The following is a 23,232-nucleotide window of genomic DNA, read 5'->3' as shown; positions in this document are numbered from 1 at the left end:
ACATACAATTTATTATGGATCGTCCCCAAGAAGCCAGCCAGCAAAACATTTAAAGAGAGTGCAAATTGTTCAAGCCCTGGATTATAGCAGAAGCCTTCAGGTCTCAGAAGCAGAATCAGCTTGAAGGTTAATCTATTTCCTCCTTTGCAACAGAGTTAAAAAGATTATCAGAAGACTGCTTTTAAGGATGGGCTTAATGAGACCCTAAGAGATAGGTTTGTGTGTGAACTGCTTAATGAAAGCATACAGAAGAGGCTCTTAATAGAGGAAAATCGGACCTTTAAATGCACAGCAGAAATTAGCAATGGAAACTGCGGCAAGGGATGCAACAGAATTGCATACCCGCACTACAGCAGAAGTAGGAATGTGTGAATTATCTGTAACCCGAGGCAAGAGCCAGTCCACTCAGCAGACAGACACATGTGGAAAAGAGTTCCATGCACCTTCTGTTGACTATTTAAAGATAGCTATGGCTGTAATAAAATGGTCATGTCCAAGCAGTTTGTTATGCTAAGAGAAATAAGGAAGAGACCTAACCTGGCTATCAGGAAAGGAATATCCATGTACACTCTGTAGACAGAGGTAGTAGTGACACATGATGTGAGAGTGGAGCCAGTCTTGATATATGTAATGTGAGCAAAAATGACAAGTCATCAACTCTCTGGGTGGCAGGAAAAGTGCTCAAAATGGAATTAGACACAGGCTCAGCGGTGTCCATTATCTCATGTTCGGAGTATGAGAAAACTTTTAAAAATACCCAACTGAGGGAGAGACCAACGTTACTAAAAAATGTCATGGGAAAAAAATATAGTGCCAGTTGGACTGAAGTGAATGTGAAGTATAATAATAAGCAATGTTAATTAGACTTGTGGCTCATTGAGAAAGAGACTGGCCCTTTGGGGTCATGAACAGTTATGTAAGGTTCCCCTCAATTGGAAATCTATAAAGATTCTGCAGACACTTTCAGCAGAGTCCACAAAAACAGTCCAACAACAACTGGAAAGGATACTAAGTCAGGCATCGGAAGTATTCAAGGAGGCCATAGGAACTCTAAACCACACAAAGGCTAAAATAATCCTGGATGAGAAGGCATAGCCCAATTTTCACAAAGCTTGGCCTGTTCCTTACAATAGCTGATCAAAGGTAGATGCTGAATTGGAATGTTTGAAAAGGGAAGGCATACTTTCAAAAGTGTTCTGGAGCAAGTGAGGAACTCCTGTCTTTCCAGTTGTAAAGAAATGTGGGGCAGTAAGGGTGTGTGTGTTCTGAAAATTGAAAAATACCCCGGCCTCTAATTGTAGATATTTCTGCTACACTGACAGGGAGACAACGATTCCACAAAATTGATTTGTCACTGGCCTACCTATGGATGGAAGCCGAGGAAAAATTTAAGGCATACCTCACAATCAATACACAAAAAGGTCAGTACCAGTACACCAAGCTAATGTTTGGTATCGCTTCGGCCCCTGCTGTATGGCAAAGGACAACAGACCAAGTTTTGCAAAATATCCTGAGAACACAGTGTTATTTGAATGATATTATTTTGACTGGTGGAAGTGATGAAGAACTTCTGGAAATCCTGAAAAGGGTATTAAAATGTTTAGAAGAATACGAGTTACAAGCTAATTGCATAAAATATGAATTTTTCCAGGACTCAGGTATCTTATTGTGAGTACGTTATTGATGCTCAAGGCCTACATAAATCTCAGGATTCAGAGTGGTAGCTGTGTTAGTCTGTATCAGTAAAAACAATGATAAGGTGGCACCTTAGAGACTAACAAATTTATTTGGGAATAAGCTTTCGTGGACTATTACCCACTTCATCAGATGCATGGAGTAAAAAAATACAGTAAACAGGTATAAATATACAGCACATGAAAAGATGGGAGTTGCCTTGTCAACTGTGGGGAACGGGTCAAATGCACCCTAATTGAATTGGCTTCATTAGCACCGACCCCCACTTGGTAAAGCAAAACAATTGGTCATTTCAGACGGTGTACTTACACACTTTAACCCAGTCTTGCCTATCAAGTTATCATGGGATGCTTCCTCACTGAGGCAGTTATATTGCACACAATGCCAGATGGCAGAGAGAGACCATAGCATTTCCCTCTAGATCTTCCACAGTGGCAGAACATAACTATGCACAAATAGACAAGGAGGCTTTAAGTCTGGTATGACGTGTGAAGAAATTCAACCAATATCTATACGGGTTAAAATTCACACTTGTCACAGACCAGCAATCCCTAGGAGCAAACCTTCATCTCAGGAAGGCAGTTTCTGTGACAATGGCAACACACATGCAACACTGGGCTCTCTTCTTAGCTGCTTATGTTTGTGACATTGAGTTCAAAAGAACAAAAGCACCTGCAAATGCAGATGGGCTCCCCCGCCTGCCCATGCTATTGAAAGAGAACCTGGAATAGAGACAGAATCTACCAAATTTATCAACTTGTTTCAGGTTCAGTTTGCCCCAGCGACTAGTAGTTTGATTGAGCAAGAAACCAAGAGGGATCCCATACTAACTTAGGTTTATGAAGGTTTATCCTAATATGGCATCCTTTTATGTATGCAAAGGTGAGCTTATCATACATCAAGAGTGTATCATGGGGGGAATTTGTGTTATTATACTTAGTAAACTGAGCACAAGAGAGTCTTAGAAGAGCTCCATGGAGGTCACCTAGGGGCAGTAAAAATGAAGGCACTCACCAGAAGTTTAATAGGTTGACCAGGCGTTGACTCACAAATAAAACAGCTTGCTAAGGAATGTTCGGGATGCCAACAGGTCCAGCGTATGCCTAACCCAGCTCCATTACACTGCTGGAAATGGCCATCAGCTCCCTGGCAACATCTGCATATTGATTTTGCAGGACCATTTTTCGGAATGATGTATACAGTAGTGGTGGATGCCCATTCCAAATGGCCAGACGTTTTTTGCATGAAAACCACCAGAGCTGCACAGACAGTAGAAAAACTATGAAGTTTGTATGCAAGAACTGAACTGCCAGAGCAAGTTGTGAGTGATAATAGTCCTCAATTTAGAATAGTAGAATCATGGAACCATAGGGTTAGAAGGGACCACAAAGGTCATCTAGTCTATTCCACTGCCAAGAGACAGGATTTGTTGTGTCTACATCATCCAAGACAGATGGTTGTCCAGCCTCCATTTGAAAACCTCCAGTGAAGAAGCTTCCACAACTTCCCAAGGCAGTCTGTTCCATTGTCCTACAGTTCTCAGTTAGAAAGTTTTTCCTGATATGTAATCTAAATCTTCTATGCTGTAGTTTGAGCCCACTGCCTCTTGTCCTGCCCCCTGTGGCAAGACAGAACAACTTTTCTCCATCTTTTTTATGGCAGCCTTTCAAGTATCTGAAGACCAGTATCATGTCCCCCCTTAATCTCCTCTTTTCCAAACTAAACATATCCGGTTCCTTCAGCCTTTGCTTATGTGGCTGGCGTTCCATCCCTTTGCTCATCTTTGTCACTCACCTCTGGATCCTTTCCAGTTTCTCTACATCTTTTCTCTACATTGGTGACCAGACTTTGACACTGTACTTCCACTGAGGCCAAACCAGCGCTGAGTAGAGTGGTACTTCACCTCCTGTGACTTGCATGCTATGCCTCTGTTAATGCAACCTAGAATTGCATTTGCTTTTTCCCCGCCCAACACCATCGCATTGTTGACTCATGTTGAGGTTGTGATCTACCACAGCTCCCAGGTCTTTCTCAGCAGTGTTGCTGTCAAGCCAGTTTCCCCCCATTCTGTATTTGTGCATTGGGTTTTTCTTCCCTATGTGTAGCACCTTACATTTGTCTTTGCTGAATTTCATTTTCTTATTGATAGCCTAGTTCTCAAATTATCAAGATCCCTCTGAATTTTAGCTCTATCCTCCAAAGTATTGGCAACCCCTCCTAGCGTCATGTCATCTGCAGACTTGATCAGCATGCTTTCTGTACCTACATCCAGGTCAATAATAAAGATGTTAAACAAAACCAGTCCCAGAACAGATCCCTGGGGAACCTACTTGAGACCTCCTTCCAGTCTGACACCATTTCATTGATAGTTACTCTTGGTTTGCAGCTGTGTAACCAATTACATATCCACTTAATGGTAGTTCTGTGGAGCCTGCATTTCTCCAGGTGGCTTATCAGAATGTCATGTGGGACTGTGTAAGAAACCTTGCTGAAGTCCAGGTAAATGATGTCCACCTCATTCCCCCATCCACCAAATCAGTTATCCTGTCAGAGAAGGAAATCAAGCGGGTTTGGCATGATTTGGTCTTGATAAATCCATGTCGGCTGCTAGTTATTATCCCTTCATCCTGCAGGTATTCGCAAATTGAATGTTTTATACATTGCTCTAGTAGCTTCCCAGGCATTGAAGACAGACTGATTGGTCTATAGTTCCCTGGATCCTCCAGCTCCCCGCCCCCACCTTCTCCAGTCTTCCAGGACCTCTCCTGTCACCCATGAGTTTGTAAATATTATTTCCAGTGGCTCCAAGATTTTTTGATAATTCCTTCAGAGCATCCAGCCCTGCTGACTTGAATTCATTCAAATTGGTCAGAAGAGCTCTGACATGTTCTCTGCTTACCCCGATCAGTATCCTTTCCCCTTTGTCGTCTATGGTAACTTTGCTTGTCATCTGGTCACGTTACCTTTTGTGAGAAGACAAAGTAGGCATTAAGCAGCTCTGCCTATCATTTTCTGTTACCACCCTTACTTCTGCGCTGTTGGTGGCCGTGGCGCCTTCTTCAGAGCTGGGTGGCAGGAAAGCAGCCAAAATACGAGTTGTCCCAGGCAACATTCCCTCTAATTTTTGACAGGCCGCGTGCGCAAAAAAATTCTGTGCAAATTGTGCTTCTGTGCAAATGTTTGTGCACACGGTGTTTCGCTGTGTGCGTAGGGTTTAGGATCTGTGTACGCGTACACAGCTTCGAAGGAACAGTGCTCCCAGGGCACCATTTTCCCTAAGGCCGGCCATGACCAGCAGCTCACAAAAGCTCTGCCTCTTTCCTGACACAGGAATGAACAAGAGAGCTTTTTGAAAAGGGGTCTCCTCCATGTTGCTCAGCAGGCTGTGGCGGCGGGCTGTTCAAACTTCCTTTAATGTGCAGCCAAGTTTTCCCACAGTGCACTACAGTCCAAGGGCTATAGCAGCCAAATTTCAGACAGGTGCTAGGGAATCTGGGAAATGGTTGGTTTGGCTTGGGTCTGCGTGCTGCAGCATGGACGCCAGAGCCCCAGGGTTGAGCCCAGGTTAGACAATTCTTAACATAGGGTTAAGAATCAGTGTAGACACTCAAGTCCCGGGATCTCTAAGAGGGGTCAGCTGACTCGAGTCCAGTGCTTAATTTGTCCCAGGAATGAGCCCCAGCTCTCTAGGCTTGGCAGTTCATAACCCCAGCATCACTGGGCTCGCCGTGTCTGTATTGAAAGTAAAAAAGTTGTCTGAATCCTGGCAGCTCTTTCATTACAAATTAAGCACTGCTTGAGTCCTACTAATCCTGGGTTTACATTGCAGTGTAGACATACCCAGAGAGTCTGAGCATATGTCTACACTGCACACTAACTCAGGTTTGAGCTCAAGTCCCCCTTCCGTCCACACACAAATCAGTCTGATTCAGGTCAGCAAACAGCTCAGGATCTCAGTCTTAGAACCCTACTAGGAGGGTGGGTCAAAGCTCAAGCCCCATTGTCACTCGAGTCTAAGCCAAAGCCCTGCCATTTTGCAATGTAGACTCCGGTCAGGCTGCAGACCTGGGTCGGAAGGTTTGTGTAGTGCAGTATGGATGCATTAGCATGGCTTTGAGAACCAGGTCCAGCAATTGTAAACCCAGATTTGCAATACAGTCTGGACTCTCGAGCATAGGCTTGGAACCACTGAGTCCCACAGATCAAACAGCGTACTGTGTAGATGTACCCTAAGGTTACGTCTAGACTTCAATAAAAAACCCTTGGCACAGTGTCTCAGAGCTCGGTCCATTGACGCAGGCTTGAGAGCCTGGGGCTGTGGGGCTAAATATAGCAGTGTAGATTTTTGGGCTTGGGCTGGAGTCCCGGCTCTGGGACCCACCCTGTCTGCAGGGTTTCAGAGTCCAGGTTCCAGCCCTAGCTCAAACATCTACACTGCACTTGTTAGCCCCACAAGCCCAAAATAACTGACCCAGGCCAGATGTGGCCACGCTGCAGGTCTTTTATGGCAGTGCAGTGCAGACATACCCTAAGTGACTTGTTCAAGGTCAAGCAGGAAGTCTACAGCACAGCAGCAAACGAGCTCCGGTCTCTGGCTAGCAGCCAAGTGGCTGGACCATTCTTCGTCTCTGCAACCTTAGCCTTTGACCAGTTCAGCATACCACAGAGAGCAATACTGATGTTGACCTAACTGTCTCAATGCACCGACATGCTTCAGGTCTCACAGCCATGGCTGTACTGGTATAGTTGTGGATTCCAGAAGCCTCTAGCCCAGCCTCTCTCAAATTTTTGAAAGCTGAGCCCTCCTTAGGAAAATGAAACCAGTTGTGCTCCCGTTATAACCTTCCCTATGTTGCTAAAGGCCTTCCCAAAATGAGCACTCACTTAGAGTAGCTCTCCAGTGTCTCCTTTCCAATCAGAGCTGATCAGAAATGTTTTAATAAAACAATTTTTCCTCAGAAAATGGCAATTCATCAAAACCAAAATGGAATGGTTTCAACAATTTGTCCATATCCAGGATGGAATTTTTCGTAAAAACAAGAGAGATCATCAGAATGGCCAATGGCCCACTGATTAGAGCAGCATCCCAGGTAATAGAACTGGGGGTGCTGCCATGCCCCGTGACTTGAAGTAACAACCACCCAAATACGTGGTTTCCGCCTTCAGCCCCACCACTATAAAAATTGTTCCAGCACCACTGGGCAGCGTTTCTCAAACTGGGGGTCCTGACCCAAAAGAGGGTTGCAAGGCTAGTAGAGGGAGGTCACCAGAGCAGCAGCTGCTGGCCGGGCACCCAGCTCTGAAGGCAGGGCGGAAATCAGGGTTGCACGGTATGGTACTGCCCCTGCTGCTGGCGGTAGCACTTCCTTCAGATCTGGATGGCTGGAGAGCGAAGGTGGAAGATGCTCTCAGGGTCTGCCTCAGTTCCCGGGAGCCATGACTGAAAAAATTGTGTGTTTCAAAACAGCAGCACTCCTCACATGAAATGTCCAGAAACTTGTTTGTATATAGTTGTGTATAAAGCCACAGTCCTTGGACAATGTTATGATTATTGGCACAGTCACAGGAAAAACAGAAGCAATGGTCTCAAGTTGCAGTGGGGGAGGTCTAGGTTGGATATGAGGAAACACTATTTCACTAGGAGGGTGGTGAAGCACTGGAATGGGTTACCTAGGGAGGTGGTGGAATCTCCATCCTTAGAGGTTTTTAAGCCTCAGCTTGCCAAAGCCCTGGCTGGGATGATTTAGTTGGGATCGGTCCTGCTTGGAGCAGGGGGTGGGACTAGATGACCTCCCGAGGGCCCTTCCAACCCTGATAGTCTATGATTCTATGAAAAAGCTTCAAGGTCACCAAACTGTATCCTGTTGTCTATTTTTTCCCCAGAAAATGTGTTTCTTAAATATCCACGTATTTATTCCTGAAAACTAGGAGTTTACAGTGGTGCAGCTGTACCATAAGCTCTTTACCGTAGCTGCTCTGAGTGGACAGGAGAGAGCTAACTACTCCAGCCTCCACGAGCCACAGAAGCAATGTCGGCGGAAGAAGCTCTCTCGCCGACATTGTGCTGTCCAACCGGCACTTACATCAGTATAATTTATGTCACTCAGAGCGGGGATTTATTCACCTCCCCTCCGAGCGACATAAATTGTGCCGACATAAGCTGTAATGCAGACATAGCCTTACACTGTTTGAAAGGCTTCAATGCCTTTTACTGCAGGGATAATGATTACATGCTTCATTTAGTGCTCCTGAGAGTATGTAAAATAATTTGCTACCACTTTGGGGGGGGGTGGGGAGAGGGGTGAAGAGGGATCATCACAGCCTGAAATATTTTCAAAGGGGGGGGGGAGGGAGACCAGCAAAAAAAGTTTGAGAACGCCTGAATTAAAGGTACAGAGGTGGGAGACATGGGTTCAAGTCCCTATCCTGCATGATTTGGATCAGGAACTTGAACACGGCTCTCTCAAATCCCAGGAGCATACCATAACCACTGGGTTATTGGCTATCCTGGATGGGTCTCTCTCTCGCTCTCTCTTTCTCTCTCTCTTATAGTTTTCATTCCAATGTGGAACAACACAAATGTTGAAACCTCAACATTTTTCACAAAACAGGATTCTTTTCTTCCAGCCTGTCCTATTGCTGAAAAGCAATGAAATAGTTCACAATGGGGATGTTTAAAGTATTATCACTGGCCTCCAGGATAGCTCCCATTGAAATGAATGAATCAGGTCAAACCTCCCAGCTATTGTTTCAGGCTCTCTGCAAATTCAGGAAGACATTGCTGCATCGATTACACTCTGGCCCCCCAGCTTGAAAGGCAGTGGTACTGCCTTTAGAGCTGGACCGCTGGAGAGTGGCCAAAATACATGTTTTTTTCAAGGTTTCTTTTGTAACCTTAGAGCTAGAAATTTTTTTTAAAAAACAAAAGCTGAGACTCTAGGACAATTTAGAGGGAAAAATTAGTGGGTGCTCTGCACCCACTGGCAGCCAAGCCCCGCACTTCCTCTCCCCCCCGCAAGTGTGCCACGTCTCCACTCCTTCGCCTATCTCTCAGCACTTCTCCCCAGCCGCCACCAAACAGCCATTTGGCGGCATGCTGGGAGGAAGGGGGAGGAACAGGAATGTGGCATGCTCAAGGGAGGAGGCGGGGAAGAGGCAGGGCCGGGGTGGGGATTTGGGAAGGGGTTGGAATAGGGGCAGTGAGGGGGTGGAGCCGGGGGCAGAGGTGGAGGGGGGGTCAAGCACCCAGGGGACAGTTGGTGCCTATGTGTCAGTGTCCCCCTGACTAGTCCTTCACATTCCCATCACACTTTGAGAAATGCTGATCTAGCCAATGGCACCCAACATTGTTAGTGGGAGCAGAATCTTATGGGCAATTTCCAAACTGGAGACTCTGCAATGCTTATCACTTTCCCATACTGGGAAAAAAAAAACACCTTGTAGATGGCACCAGATCAGACAGACATTAGTCAAAGCATGCACGCTAGATGTTCAACCAATCTTTGGAAAATGCCTGCAGTGGCTGTTGTGTACAGCAAGATATTATGCAAGCTCATTCTGTGGTGGGCAGCTCCAGAACGCTTACAAATAATGGAGGTATCCTTTCAGCACAATGACAGTCGTTTTCTGTCGAGTCCCATCCCAGCTACGGGCCCTCGTGGCTGTGTGTGCACAACCGTGATTTGCTACTTAGAAAAATCCAAACTTTTGGATGCCTCCTCTCCAAACTGATCCACACAAAACAACTCAAGTAATCCCATCACTAAATGATTCGTGTGTCCAGCTGGCTCTCTATCAAAACCCATATGAAGAAAGAGCTAAACCCCCAAATTCTCAGATTCCTGACCTCAACCACCAAGCAGCTGATCAAGTGTCTGGGCTTTGTGCTTTTTCTCTGATGTTCCTTGGGGGGGGGGGGGAGGAAGAACCATTCCTCTCTCTCTTTTTTGTTCTCTTCCAGCAACCAGCAGCTCTGTTCAAAGCCAAGAAAACCCTCCCCTGAACCACTATTAAAATAGCATTGATCCTACCACCTTAGATAGCACCTGCTTTGGCAAGGGAAATGGCTGCTCTATGGAAGAATACCTCAAAGGCAAATTTCAAAGGTTCGTGCAGCTGGAAGTGGAATTGCTTGTGTTGCCACCCGTGGCTGCAGTGCAGAAGGGAAAGGAACACGCTCAGAAGCATTGTAGGCAACATGAAAATAACGTATCTCTGGGGATGGCCCATGAATGCTGTCAGCCCATAAAATGGAATCTTGCAAACGATTTTTCAGTGTCCTTCCAAGAGGGGTTACTGCACTGCTCCATTCTTCCCAGGGCTGTCATTTAAGTGCTCCGAGGGATCCCTTACTGGCATTCTGTACGCTGTGAATACTATTCCACTTTTCCGTCTGTGACTAGATTTATGGTGCAGCAGCCCCACTCAGATCTCGGCCTGACTTTGACAGTAGACGCCGGAATGCAGTTCATGTGATATTTGCCTAAACGTCCCAGTAGTGCCATGAAATCCAGTTATAAAGAAAACAAGGACATGTTTTAACAATAAAACCAATGTGCATGGTCTAATTAAATGGTATAATAAAATTAGGAAATAAATGCACAAAGCATGAAAACCTGTTCCTTGAAAAGTGAATCAAATTGGCTACTAAAAAGAGCATTTGTTCCTTGAGCAGGAGGCTGCCGGATTCCACATTCGATCATCAGGAAGGAATCTCTTAGCCATTTCTGTGATTGTAGTAACTGTAACCCCTCTGCACTGGGGTGGGGGAAGGAGGAACTAAAATGTTAGTGCAGAGAATGCACCTTAGTGCTGGAAAAGCCATTTCATGGTAAGATAAATAAAATAAATATGTTGGAGAGGAGCCCAAAATGAAAACAGAACTCAAGGGTTTCCCTTACTGACAGAGCTTTATTTGAGTGATCAGATCACAGGCTGAGGGGCTACTTTTAGGGAGCTAAGGGTCCCTTTGGCAGTACCTTGAGTTTCTGCCACTGCAGGTTCAAACCCCAGTGCTGTCGACTTTGCTCTATACATCTGGGATTTACAAAAGGGCCTAGAGGAGTGAAATTTGATGGATGTTGGGGCCCCACTGAGAATTAGGCCCCTGACTACCTTTGAGAATCTGGGCCTGAGTGCCTAAGTCCTCTAAGCTCCTTTGACTATCCTAGGCATAGCCTTCCAAGTTAACAACATTTAGCCCTTTTAAGCCATAGATCACATAGTGATCTAGAAAGGTGAGTAGATATTATTGTATTAATGGCAGGGCAAGGTTAAATCATCATAATCCCTATTTCTTTCCAGCAACAGATCTCAAACCACTGTACAGAGGAGGTTAGTGTCTTTACATGTGTTTTACAGATGGGGAAACCGAAGTACAGAGTAGTGCAATAATTTGTCCAAGGACATTCTTCAAATTAGTGGCAGAACCCAGGTCTCCTCAGTCACAGTCCAGTGCTCTACCCAATAGACCACACTGCCTCCTTTTAAGCAACCCGAGCTCTGTGCTTTTTATTCTCTCTGCGTATTGCTAAGTCAAAATCCCAGATCCAAACACCCCTAAATTTGTGGTGGGGGGAGAAGAGGAGTCAATCTGAACCTAGATCCAGATTTCACAAATGACCCTTATTTTTATAACATGCCACACTGAAATCCCAGCTCTGCACTCTGGGTTTTTCAGGATCTGAAGCTGAACATTGCAGCTTGAGTCCTTTGCTATCAAACACCAAGTCCTGTCTGCTCTGGGTGGACATTAGAGGTTCCATAGCAGAATAGGTGTGACGTTTAGCATGCTGGGCCAAAATTCTCTCACTGTTGTGTAGTGTGCTGTGTACCCCGTTCTCTGCCCACCTCTGCACTTTAGAGGCAATTGCATTGCAGCATGGTAGAGGTTCCTGCATTGTTTGTAAAGCAGTTTGAAATGAAAGATATGCAAGATATTGAGCTCAGTCCTGCAGTTCCTTCATCACACAAGCAGTCCCGTCGACTCCAATAGGTAGATTCAAAGGGATAGCAAAGGGACCACAGGATTTGGGTCATTATTAGTAGAGTAACAAGCAATCAATGTCAATTTTGTGCACATATCAATGCTGCCTTGTTAGGGAGAGATGCTCTGCAGACTGAGTTGAATCAAACGTTGGCAGTCTTTCCAGAGGAATAACGTCTGAGCTAGAGAAGGAGAAGACAGTTCAGTAACTAGATTTGCACAAATATCCAGATGGGTTTTTAAAGCTCAAGGAACCTGTTTTGTAACCTGTTCTCTGCCATTTGTCCGAGTGGCCCTTTGCAATGAAAGTAAAAAATCTTTTGTTTTCAGCACCTTGCTTCAGTTAATCAACTTGGGCAATCAATCACCCCAGAGTGTTCTCCTTTGCGCCTCTATGCATTGTCTCAGATAATCCCCTGGTGTTAAGCAATTAAACTGTGGCACATTGTAAAAAATAAATAAATAAATGTAAAAACTTGTGTGTCCTACAGCTGGAGTATAATATCATGTGGCATCGTTTGTCAAGATCAAATATCTGTTTTGGGAAAGCAATGCTGCATGCTTTTCCTTGCCAAAGTCATGCAAGAGGATAGGGTTAAAGGGATTTAAATTTTCAGAGATTCCTGGAGGTTCCAGTCTACTCCTTACAGCTAACATTTCTCATTTGTCATCTCTGCACTCCCATAAAAGATCTGGAGTAAAAAACCCTCCATAGATCTCTGTGATGGGGTTTACAGACCACACACTAAACTAGAGCAAGGCATAGGGCAGTCCTGGGCTAAGGAGGCTCGCCCCTCAGCAGCTGCATGGTGTGCACCAAGTGGAAGGACATTTTAAAAGGGCATTGGCAAGCCTGGGGAAGGAGCTGTACACTGCACTGGAAAGCGAGGCTGATGCCTGCAGCTGCAGGAATAGAAAGTGACTATGCTTCTGACTATACTCTCTAGGAAAATAAGAATTCAATGTGTTACTGGCCTCAAATAAACCACTACACCTATAGCGTTTTGGGATTATTACAGTGTTGCCACCTTCTCATGGTTTTATGGTACTAGGCAAGTCTTGTTGTGATGGTAGGTGGATTTTTTCCTCTTGAAGCCACAGCTTCAAGTCATGTGATGTGGGAATCTCAGCTTTCAATTTAAGAAAAGATTCCAGCCCTTGACATTGTGAAGAAAAGCATTCAAAGTGACCTGTAAAAGCTTCAGAAGCTAGATAGAAAGAACCCAAAATTAATTTTTACCTCATGATATTTAAACCAGTTGTATGATTGAGGGGGGGGACTCATTCATTATTTTTTAACCCTTGTGGTTAGTAATAATGTCACTTGGGAGTCCTATTGTGCTAGGCACTGTACACATGCAGAACATATGCCTTCTTATGGATGGAATGCTCAACTGTGCATCATATGCCCTATTACTGACTGCACTGAAGAAGATTCTCTTTTAGTTCAAGTGGCAAGCACCTGTTTCTTTGAACCAGAAGGAGCTGCATTCTATCCTTGCTATTGGATGCAATGCTGTGGTGTGCAGTTAACTGATGAACATTAGATGCTAGGGGAGAATATAGCAAAGGTTCTCTTTTGTTTTGTATTTTTCCTAGTTGTTTACCATTTAGGAACCTCTGATGTATTCCTGGATCCCATTTTCATGCTTAAGGGCATGACACATTATCATTCACCACCTTAGTTTACATGTCGCAAACCTAGGTCAATTTCTTTCAAAATCACTTTTTTTATGGCTCTATTGAACTATTTGCCACATTATTTATACGTTAATGCAATGAATCCCTCCGGAGAGCATGCAGTCTAATAAATAACGTGACAAATCATTAAGCACTGTGATAAAATCAAGCCATTTAAGAATACATCAACCTGTGTTGCCTTCATGTAAAATAAGCTGCAAGGGCCATTTGCTGAGACACACACACACACACGGGCAAAATGCCTTGTATTATTGAATGAGATGGACTGAAGGAATGTTGGCTTTTGTGGGTTGCTTTTTGTTTTCTTTATAATTTAGCTACTAAAGTTGGAAAGTGAAAGATGAAATAGAGTGCAATGGGTTTGGGGGACAATACATGAGGATTGCACTCAGAAAGATGAAGTACCACGTCTTCAAACTAAGGACCCAAGTCAAGCCAACAAACATGCATATCAAAGTAGTAAGTGTGTGTGCAAGAAAAGCGTGTGTGCGCAAAGCAAGGAATTGCGCACGCAATGCAGGGTTCTATGGGTGCAAAGCAGTGTGCGGGACCTGCAAAGCAGGAAACTCTGGGTGCAGAGCAAGGAACTGAGTATGCAAAGCATGACACACTGGGTATGAAATACAAAGACCTTGGCATGCAAAGCAAGGCATTATGGGTGCAAACCAGAGAGGTCGGTGTGCAGAGCAGACAATTAGGTGTGCAAATCAGGGTAATGGGCATGAAATTCAGAGGTCTAAGTGTTCAAAGCAAGGCACTAGGTGGGAAAGCCCAGGACTGTGTGCAAAACTGGGTACAGTTCACACAAAATTCCCTGAAGAGCACACAGATCCATTAATCTCCCCCATACGTGCAGATTTCAGAGTAGCAGCTTTGTTAGTCTGTATCCGCAAAAAGAAAAAGGAGTACTTGTGGCACCTTAGAGACTAACAAATTTAATTTGAGCATGAGCTGTAGCTCACGAAAGCTTATGCTCAAATAAATTTGTTAGCCCTGGTCTACACTAGGACTTTAGGTCGAATTTAGCAGCGTTAAATCGATGTAAACCTGCACCCGTCCACACAATGAAGCCCTTTATTTCGACTTAAAGGGCTCTTAAAATCGATTTCCTTACTCCACCCCTGACAAGTGGATTAGCGCTTAAATCGACGTTGCCGGCTCGAATTTGGGGTACTGTGGACACAATTCGATAGTATTGGCCTCCGGGAGCTATCCCAGAGTGCTCCATTGTGACCGCTCTGGACAGCACTCTCAACTCAGATGCACTGGCCAGGTAGACAGGAAAAGAACCGCGAACTTTTGAATCTCATTTCCTGTTTGGCCAGTGTGGCAAGCTGCAGGTGACCATGCAGAGGTCATCAGCACAGGTGACCATGATGAAGTCCCAGAATCACAAAAGAACTCCAGCATGGACCAAACGGGAGGTACAGGATCTGATAGCTGTTTGGGGAGAGGAATCCGTGCTATCAGAACTCCGTTCCAGTTTTCAAAATGCCAAAACCTTTGTCAAAATCTCCCAGGGCATGAAGGACAGAGGCCATAACAGGGACCCGAAGCAGTGCCGCGTGAAACTGAAGGAGCTGAGGCAAGCCTACCAGAAAACCAGAGAGGCGAACGGCCGCTCCGGGTCAGAGCCCCAAACATGCCGCTTCTATGATGAGCTGCATGCCATTTTAGGGGATTCAGCCACCACTACCCCAGCCGTGTTGTTTGACTCCTTCAATGGAGATGGAGGCAATATGGAAGCAGGTTTTGGGGACGAAGAAGATGATGATGAGGTTGTAGATAGCTCACAGCAAGCAAGCGGAGAAACCGGTTTTCCCAACAGCCAGGAACTGTTTCTCACCCTGGACCTGGAGCCAGTACCCCCCGAACTCACCCAAGGCTGCCTCCTGGACCCAGCAGGCGGAGAAGGGACCTCTGGTGAGTGTACCTTTTAAAATACTATACATGATTTAAAAGCAAGCATGTGAAAGGATTACTTTGCCCTGGCATTCGCGGTTCTCCTAGATGTAGTCCTAAAGCCTTTGCAAAAGGTTTCTGGGGAGGGCAGCCTTATTGCGTCCTTCATGGTAGGACACTTTACCACTCCAGGCCAGTAACACGTACTCGGGAATCATTGTAGAACATTGCAGTGTATGTTTGCTGGCATTCAAACAACATCCGTTCTTTATCTCTCTGTGTTATCCTCAGGAGAGTGAGATATAATTCATGGTCACCTGGTTGAAATAGAGTGCTTTTCTTCAGGGGACACTCAGAGGAGCCCATTCCTGCTGGGTTGTTTGCCTGTGGCTAAACAGAAATGTTCCCCGCTGTTAGCCACAGGGAGGGGGGAAGGTTGAGGGGGTAGTCATGCGGTGGGGGGAGGCAAAATGCGACCTTGTAACGAAAGCACATGTGCTATGTATGTAATGTTAACAGCAAGATTTACCCTGAAAGAGTGTAGCCACTGTTTTATAAGATGTGTCTTTTTAAATACCGCTGTCCCTTTTTTTTCTCCATCAGCTGCATGTGTTTCAATGATCACAGGATCTTCTCCTTCCCAGAGGCTAGTGAAGCTTAGAAAGAAAGAAAAAAAATGCACTCGCGATGCAATGTTCTCTGAGCTCATGCTGTCCTCCCACACTGACAGAGCACAGACAAATGCGTGGAGGCAAATAATGTCAGAGTGCAGGAAAGCACAAAATGACCGGAAGGAGAGGTGGCGGGCTGAAGAGAGGGCTGAAGCTCAAATGTGGCGGCAGCGTGATGAGAGGAGGCAGGATTCAATGCTGAGGCTGCTGCAGGACCAAACCAGTATGCTCCAGTGTATGGTTGAGCTGCAGCAAAGGCAGCTGGAGCACAGACTGCCACTGCAGCCCCTCTGTAACCAACCGCCCTCCTCCCCAAGTTCCATAGCCTCCACACCCAGACGCCCAAGAACGCGGTGGGGGGGCCTCTGGCCAACCAGCCACTCCACCACAGAGGATTACCCAAAAAAAAGAAGGCTGTCATTCAATAAATTTTAAAGTTGTAAACTTTTAAAGTGCTGTGCTTAAAGTGCTGTGTGGCATTTTCCTTCCCTCCTCCACCACCCCTCCTGGGCTACCTTGGTAGTCATCCCCCTATTTGTTGCTTCACATTCATGCATTCTTTATTCATTCATCACACAATGACTTTATTGCCTCTGCAAGCGGTGATTGAAGGGAGGAGGGGCGGGTGGTTAGCTTACAGGGAAGTAGAGTGAACCAAGGGGCGGGGGGTTTCATCAAGGAGAAACAAACAGAACTTTCACACCGTAGCCTGGCCAGTCATGAAACTGGTTTTCAAAGCTTCTCTGATGCATATCGCGCCCTCCTGTGCTCTTCTAACCGCCCTGGTATCTGGCTGCGCATAACCAGCAGCCAGGCGATTTGTCTCAACCTCCCACCCCGCCATAAACGTCTCCCCCTTACTCTCACAGAGATTGTGGAGCACACAACAAGCAGTAATAACAGTGGGAATATTGGTTTCGCTGAGGTCTAAGCGAGTCAGTAAACTGCGCCAGTGCGCCTTTAAACGTCCAAATGCACATTCTACCACCATTCTGCACTTGCTCAGCCTGTAGTTGAACAGCTCCTGACTACTGTCCAGGCTCCTGTGTACGGCTTCATGAGCCAGGGCATTAAGGGGTAGGCTGGGTCCCCAAGGATACATATAGGCATTTCAACATCCCCAACAGTTATTTTCTGGTCTGGGAATAAAGTCCCTTCCTGCAGCTTTTGAAACAGACCAGAGTTCCTGAAGATGCGAGCGTCGTGTACCTTTCCCGGCCATCCCACGTTGATGTTGGTGAAACGTCCCTTGTGATCCACCAGAGCTTGCAGCACTATCGAAAAGTACCCCTTGCGGTTTATGTACTCGGCGGCTTGGTGCTCCGGTGCCAAGATAGGGATATGGGTTCCGTCTATGACCCCACCACAGTTAGGGAATCCCATTGCAGCAAAGCCATCCACTATGACCTGCACATTTCCCAGGGTCACTACCCTTGATATCAGCAGATCTTTGATTGCGTGGGCTACTTGCATCACAGCAGCCCCCACAGTAGATTTGCCCACTCCAAATTGATTCCCAACTGACCGGTAGCTGTCTGGCGTTGCAAGCTTCCACAGGGCTATCGCCACTCGCTTCTCAACTGTGAGGGCTGCTCTCATCTTGGTATTCATGCGCCTCAGGGCAGGGGAAAGCAAGTCACAAAGTTCCATGAAAGTGCCCTTACGCATGCGAAAGTTTCGCAGCCACTGGGAATCGTCCCAGACCTGCAACACTATGCGGTCCCACCAGTCTGTGCTTGTTTCCCGAGCCCAGAATTGGCGTTCCACAGCATGAACCTGCCCCATTAGCACCATGATGCATGCATTGGCAGGGCCCATGCTTTCAAAGAAATCTGTGTCCATGTCCTGATCACTCACGTGACCGCGCTGACGTCGCCTCCTCGCCCGGTATCGCTTTGCCAGGTTCCGGTGCTGCATATACTGCTGGATAATGCGTGTGGTGTTTAATGTGCTCCTAATTGCCAAAGTGAGCTGAGCGGCCTCCATGCTTGCCTTGGTATGGCATCCGCACAGAAAAAAGGCGCGGAACGATTGTCTGCCGTTGCTCTGACTGAGGGAGGGACGACTGACGACACGGCTTACAGGGTTGGCTTCAGGGAGCTAAAAATCAACAAAGGGGGTGTCTTTACATCAAGGAGTATTTCAGGCAGGACTTCACGGAGGGTTCCAATAAGATATGGTGCACCTAAGTTATCGTTCTTATTGGAACAAGGAGGTTAGCCTGGCCTCTGATTGATACATGGCTAAATTTACCTTGCTGCACCTTCTCTGTGAGTGACTGCAGTGTGACCTAGAGGAATGAGTCCCCTAGACAGGGGAGGAGGCAAATGAGTACAAAACAAATCTGGTCTATTTCTTGTTTTGATCCACTCCATCTATCTTTTACATCTTTGGCTGGCAGCAGACAGTGCAGAAGGACTGCATGCCATCCACATCTCATGGCTGCTCGGCAGAAGATGGTACAGTACGACTGCTAGCCATCCTCATCTCTTGCCTGCCTGGCAGAAGATGGTACAATATGACTACTAGCAATCCGTATCGCCTGCCTGCTCACCATAAGACGGTTCAATAGGACTGACTGCAGGACTAAAGAGAATGACCTGGTCAAGTCACTCCAAATTTAGTCCCTGCGCCCATGTCTGCCCAGGCGCTCCCAGCCGACATGGCCAGGAGCACCTCGGACACGACGAGGACAACTACCAGTCGTATTGCACTGTCTGCTGCCAGAAGGCAATGGGTTGCTGCTACTGTGTAGCAAAGCCGTACCGCGTCTGCCAGCACCCAGGAGACATAGGGTGACGGTTATCTGAGCGGGCTCCATGCTTGCCGTGGTATGGCGTCTGCACGGGTAACTCAGGAAAAAAGGCGTGAAATGATTGTCTGCCCTTGCTTTCACGGAGGGAAGGAGGGAACGGGGGCCTGATGATATGTACCCAGAACCACCTGCGACAATGTTTTAGCCCCATCAGGCATTGGGATCTCAACCCAGAATTCCAATGGGCAGCGGAGACTGCGGGAACTGTGGGATAGCTACCCACAGTGCAACGCTCCGGAAGTCGACTCTAGCCTTGGTACTGTGGAAGCGCTCCGCCGAGTTAATGCACTTAATGCACTTAGAGCATTTTCTGTAGGGACACACACACTCGAATATATAAAACCGATTTCTATAAAACCGACTTCTATAAATTCGACCTTATTCCGTAGTGTAGACATACCCTTAGTCTAAGGTGCCACAAGTACTCCTTTTCTTTTTGCGCATACATGCGGAAAGACCCACTGCTTAGTTCAACCCACCTGCAAAGAGCATTTAGCCCTTCATTAACCAGGCTCAGTGGGGCCTTGAGCATCTCCACTTAACCAAACACAAAGACCTCTCACCTTGGCTATAGCTGGTTAGTGAGTGTGGCAGGAGAGGTGTCTGAAGGTTGCTTTTCACTTGTGTAGTGGGATATGCAGGAACCTACCCCAGCCTGGTTATAGAGGGGTATTGAGTTGCCTCTGGCCACCCATTGTCTTCAGTGGGAATGCAGAATGTAATAGAGCCAAATCTAGCCCTAGGATGCTACCCACACAGGATGTTGACTTCACTGCCAAAATGGGGTAGGGACAGTCTTTTCGGTTTCCATTTGTACAGCACCTAGAGCTATGTGGCCCTGATCTAAGACTGGGGCTCCTGGGTGCTACTATAGTTCACCTAATAAAGTACAGCATCTAGCGCAGTGAACTTCTAGGTTGTACCATACTACACCTAATAAATAATGTACAACACCTACTGCATGAGGGTCCTTCTGGTCCATGACAGGCTCCTAGGCAGTTATATATTCAGGTTATTAGTTATTTATTTTATTAACTCGTCTGTGATAGCAAAAGTTCTTACAGAAAGACAACAGGAACGCTGCAAAATACAGCCCAAGTAAACATTCATTTCCCCCTCCTATTTGGTATTTTCCATCCCCGTGAAGGGACTCAGACAAACTGGGCATCTACCTAGATTTTTCAATAGACAAATTATATAAACAGAGGGCCTGATTTCTAAACAATAGTTGGATGTACACTTGGCATGACTGCACATGCAAAACTGGTAATAGTGCAAGTAGTCATTAGCATGCAAAAATCTCCTGATTTGCATACAGTCATATTAATTGCACATGTAAATTAGTCTTGCTCTGGCATGCCTAAGGCGTTTGAAAAGATGGCCCTGGAAAAAATAAAAATAAATACACTTGTTTTATCTGTATAGTTTAACGGATCAAAAGCCTCTGTTCCTGTTTCTGGATTCCTCTTTTTAAAAAAAAAAAAAAAAACACAAACAGAACATACAAAAGTTTCATGAAGTTTAGCACAATTTCCAGAATGTGTTACCAACGTTCATTCTCCTCCCATTTAAAAACAGTCATCCACCGGAGAATAGAAACAAGGCCAGGTGATGTTTGACCAATCACACAACACAAATCCCAACTAATCCAAGTGAACAGTTCACAAACAGCCAAGAAACTAAAGATGATGCATCGAAACAATTCAGTGGAGCCTTTCACAAATAATTACTGTTTGCTGACTTCGGGATTGAACTGTAAACAAGCCATGAAGTAAAAAAAAGTTCTTAATGAGCAAGGTCTTCAGCTGGTGTATCTAGATAAGGTATTTATACAGTCTCCATTATCATAGCATTTAAGCATCTCAGAATCTTTAATATATTTCTTCTCAGGATGCGCCTGAGAGGGAGTGCTGTGTCATCATCCCTATTGTACTGAGGAGGAACTGAGCCACAGAGTGTAAGGGCCAGATGTGCAAAGGTACTGGGTGCCTATCTTCCATGGAAAGTCAATGCAAGCTAAGCGTCTAATGCACTTGGATGTTTCTGTAAACCACATTTGGGCTCTATAGGTATCTAAATGTCTTTGAAAAATCTGTTCCTAAGCGACTTACCCAGGGTCACACAGGGAGTGTGTGCCACAGCAGGGACTTGAACCCACATCTCCTAACTTCTAGGCAAACATGGATTGGACCCACCTTCCCATCTGATTTTACTGAACATCAGCTGGTGTGAAAATCAGCCTATGATCTGGCATCTACAATGAGTAGCTCCAACTACTCTATTACTGGGAATGGATTTCCAGCTCAGAACCTCTTCCTGAGCTCTCAGGAGCCCAACTCAGACAAGAAAACCCACATAACTTGCGCACCAGCCTGCTTCGGAGCCATTTTTTGCCTCTGGCACTTACAAATGATGTAATCCACTTTATTTGTGTCACAACAAAATGGTTATTATAGTAATAAGTATAATTAGCATTAGACAATTACCATAATAATATATTTCCTTGCTCCAAAGGTACTTTTTAAAAACAGGTTTATTTAAGACTTTTTTAAAAAATTGCTCAGCAAGGTGAGGCTGTAAAATATTTTGTTCTGCTGATGTGTTTTTAACAAACGCAGCTTGAGGAGCCCATAAAACAATATTTGCTTGAGGATCCTATAAAACAAGGAAAGATTAAGGGAAAGGAGTGCCGCTTGCAAGATCATGCTGTTTCTTTAGTGTTCAGGAAGCTGAGATGCATGGGGCAGTTTCTCACCTCTGCTGTGCTGGGGTGGCATAAAGAAGGCCTAAAAGACACATATCCAGCCAGGGGAGGATTCCCCTAGTGCAGGCATTCTGGAGGACCCATCAAGCTCTAGAGTAAGAGACAGTGGCTGCAGTATATTGTGCTGCTGAGTGTCTGGGAAGTTTGCCCCATAAAGCAGTCTAAGGCTCCTAACAGAGGATCCTCAGGCTGTCCTTGATGTGGGGCTAAGCAACACAAGGTTGTGCAGCCCCATTGCCATGGGAATTTTCCACTGCCCTATTGTTTATTAGAACATTTGTAGACTGGGATTTGTAAAGGAGCCTATGGGAGTTAAGTGCTCATATCCCATTCAGAGTGGCTAGAAAGCTGTGGGTTTTAGTGGCTAGGGCTGAGTTAGGACACCTGGGTTCTAGACTCAGCTCTGAAACTGACCTCCTGTAATCCAGCTACTTTGCCTCTCTTTCCCTCTTGCCCTTTGTTTACACTAAAAAGTTTTAGTTATCCCAGTACCTTAAAGCGGTACAATTCCTCTGATGTGTATGCAGTTATATCAGACCATGTCTACACTACAGGGACTATGGCGGCACAGCTATGATGCGGTAGCTATACCAGCTTAACCCTATAATGTAGACACAGCCTACAACAATGGAAGGGTTTTTTGAAAAAGTAGTTTGATTTGAACAATGTTCATATATTTTCTAAACATTTTTCTAAGAAAGAACAGCATTTAATTTTAAATAACTTTGCCTCCATCCTTCTCCTATGCATTCAATTGCAGAGCAGCATTTCCTAGGTCTCAGACTTCTCAGCTCTGTATCATATACTCTGTACTGCAAATAGCTAGTAGAGATTTTCCATGAGCTCCAGTGATTATGGTCATGAGCTTTAAGAACAGGAGATCCGAGTGCTAAAACCCAGAATTCTAGCTGAATGTCAGTTTTTACAGGCAGGTGCTAAAAGATTCATATTTAGGCATCTGTGTAAATCTGATTTTTAAAGGTACTGAGTAGAGCTGTTCAAAAATTGTCTGATGGAACATTTTTCCATTGGAAAATGCCATTTTGGTCAAAATCTAAAATTTCTGTGGAATCGTGTCAATTCTGACAAAATTTCACTAAGGAAAAAACCCTGAAACAAAGCATTTCAAAAACAGTCAATATGTTCAGGATTTAAACATTTTGATTTTCCATTTCACAATGACTTTTCATTTTGAAATTTTCCATGTTGAACATTTAAAACAAATCAAAATTGAAATAAAATGTTTCCACTGAGGCAAAACTAATGTTTTTCTGAATTTCGTTTCATGCAAAATTTTGAAATTTAAACATTTCTTTCCAGTTTGGAGCAAAAACAAATTTTGAAATGTTGGAATTTCCCACCAAATGGAAATTCAAATTTTAGACCAGCTCAAATTCTTGTAGGCCTGGCTTGACATGACTAATTAGACATGGGTGAGGCCTTATTTCTTGGGAGACAAAATTAGGGAGGTAAATCGATCAGCAGCCTGAAAAAGGAATGAATGTCTACATTCCCTAAAATAAGGGGGAAGAACATAAGAATGGCCATACTGGGTCAGACCAAAGGTCCATTCAGCCCAGTATCCTGTCTGCAGAAAGTGGCCAATGCCAAGTTCACTCCCTCTGGGGCACCTAACGGGTAATGATAAAGTGATCTCTCTCCTGCCATCCATCTCCACCCTCTGACAAACAGAGGCTAG

The sequence above is a fragment of the Lepidochelys olivacea genome (assembly GCF_965140295.1).
Source record: "Lepidochelys olivacea isolate rLepOli2 genome assembly, chromosome: 20".
Lineage (NCBI taxonomy): Eukaryota > Metazoa > Chordata > Testudines > Cheloniidae > Lepidochelys > Lepidochelys olivacea.
Note: the sequence above shows the minus strand (reverse complement) of the source record.